Source organism: Brassica oleracea, chromosome C3 (assembly GCF_000695525.1).
Source record: "Brassica oleracea var. oleracea cultivar TO1000 chromosome C3, BOL, whole genome shotgun sequence".
In the NCBI taxonomy this organism is placed as follows: domain Eukaryota; kingdom Viridiplantae; phylum Streptophyta; class Magnoliopsida; order Brassicales; family Brassicaceae; genus Brassica; species Brassica oleracea.
The window spans coordinates 25,677,296-25,680,235 of NC_027750.1; positions in this window are offsets into that span (position 1 = coordinate 25,677,296).

Here is a 2,940-nt window from a genome sequence, read left to right on the forward strand (position 1 = left end):
TAAGTGTGGTTGTACTTTTTTTCCTTATCATGGTTTTTTTTTTCCCATTGGGTTTTTCCATGACAAGGTTTTAACGAGGCAACAAAGAACATACAAAAGATAGACAACCAAAGAGAATGTTACAATTTGAGAGATGAAAATCTATCATTGTTCTAAAGGTTCTATGACTACTCATTCGAGGGGGAGCTTACGTAGTTGTACTCTTTTTACTTTTACTACGGTTTTTCCCATTGGGTTTTCCATGACTAGGTTTTTAACGAGGCACCACGTAATACAAGATGGATGATCAAGGGGGAGTGTTATAAATTAAGCATTGAAATGATCATCCACTTCTTTACCAAACTCAAGCACTATGATCATCCACTCCTTTACCAACTCAAGTACTATGATCATCTACTCATCAAACACTATGATCACCCACTCATTTACCAAATTAAGCACTATCTTTGTTATTTTATGTATTGTTGTTCACTATAAATACCATCACTCATCTCACTCTTTTGTACACCATAAACAAGAACAAGAGTTTATAATCAAAGAACCATTACATCTTCTTCTTCTTCCTTATAATAAACTCTCTCCCTTATACTAGTGTTATTTGCTTCCTACGGGTATCAAATTCTACTCTTATTTAAATTTCTCGATACTATAAATTATAAGTTATTTCTTAACACTTATATTATTTTATGGCATTTTTAAAACAAGAGAAACCACCTGCTTCCCACATAATAACAACAATAGTATTCAGGTAGTTGAGGCTTCGCAGCCTCACGAGGAAGACAGTCTCTTGTCAGGTAACCCCATTGATATGCAGAGCGAGGAGCATCATTGTGATGTATATGTTTCCGTACATATGATCTCTATGCATTTCTTGCCGACCGACTATTCTTTTGGCTTTGATCTCTGCACATATATACAACAATTAAACTCCACATTAGGCTAAATTATATCTCTTGGAACCCATATTCTTCTTATATTATTTCTCCGAATTCTCTATGTTATATTTTTTTCCGACTAAGTTCCATTTATATTAAAAGATCAGTCATAACATTGTTATACAAAAATGGGGGACACGTATGGAACATACTCCATGCATTATCAGATGTTAAAGTTTTTTTGGCTAACACATCTGCACATGAATTTGCAGACCTACTACGATACATAAACCTGATGTTATGGAAATGAGATTTCCAAGCCCAAGCCGAGATAGTCTTTAGATAATTCTCCAATCGTAGGTTAATGCTTGCAGTTTGTAAACATCTTGTGACTTGTATATTATCTCCTTCGAAGATCACTTTCTTGTATCCCAATGAGTAAGCTGCCTGAATAGCCCAAATTAATGCAGTACATTCACCTTCTTCTACTGTACTTCGACCTTCAAATCTGCCCATTCCACAGTCAAGAACTATACCAAATTTATTTCGAATAATCCATCACATTCCTGATTCCTGACGATCATGATGGTGAGAAACATCATAATTGCATTTAACCCAGTCTGCCGGTGGCGGTTGCCAAGACTTAAGAGCCTGATCAGTAGTAGTAATGCTGGAACATCCTGTTGGTGTTGTAGGAATCTGATTAAATCGATGCCAATCTACTAGATCATCAGTTACCTTTGAGTGAAGGCCACCTGGGGTCCATACTTTAGAATTGAAGATTAGTTCATTCCTACATTTCCATAGTCGCCATAAGGTCCATATCGGTCTTGAACACAGCAGAGGATCAAGTTGTCTATTCTGGGTAATACAGAGAAGGTCCCTGAACTTGTCTTCCATGGAAATGGATGGATCCAAAATCTTTGTACAAGGAAAACCAGAGAGACGCCAAACAGATTGAGCAAATGGGCAGTGAAAAAATAAATGTTCTGGTGTTTCATCAATATTACAACACCGAACACATGAAGGATCAACATTGATATGCCGCGGCCGAAGTGTAGATTTGATAGCCAGCCAGAAAAAAGACATGATAAAATTATTTAATTACAACAATTTAAAAACTATCTGATAGTGATACCATACCATTTTGTATGGACAAAGAAACAACCGATAGAACTACAAGAAAGAAAGGAAGTCACAAATTTTGTTTTGAAACCTTTTATTTTTGGAATTCATCTATTTATGGAATCCACATTTTTAGTGGTTTTAAATATTACAGAACAATATGTCCACATTTAACAAGAATATAATTTTCCAGGAAATTTTATAAAATTTAAAGTTTCCAAATTATTTTTTAGTTCTTTATAATTTTTTTTTGCTAGTTAAGATATCTCTATTCTTTATATACTTAATTCAAAAGTATCTTAAAAATATTAGTATTGTATTAAATTAAATTAAATTAATTTTAAATAGAAAACTGAGTGAATTTGTGAGAGACAAATGCACCTTATAAAATTTTATGATTTTTTCAAAGATTCTCATTTAAGAAATTGAACTTATATTCTCCCTTTAATTATTTTTCTTATTGTAAAATATTTTCTCGACAAGTTCTCAATACTTGTAATATACATTTGAAAGTATGTGCTATTGATTCTCATTTACTTTTTTCCTAATATTCTCAACTAGGATAAGACCCGCGCCTTGCGCGGAATTAAGTTATTATTTTTATTATATTTTGGAGAATGAAACAATAGTTTGGCTTCATTTGGATTAGGGGTGTTCAATCCAGATATCGGGTTGGTTTCGATTCGGTTCTGTTTTTTCGGTATTTTGGTTAGTAAAATATAACTACTATTCTAAATCCATATTTACTTTGACTTTAGTCTTTCACATACTTTTGAAAGATTTCAACTGGACAACTAAATTGATCAGCCAATCTTGTTGCTTTAAATCATTAGTATATATATATATATATATATATATTATTTAGTTTGAATATTTATTAAATAAAAATTCATATGCGTTATATTTTATGATCATTTGTAACTTATTATAACAAAAAAAA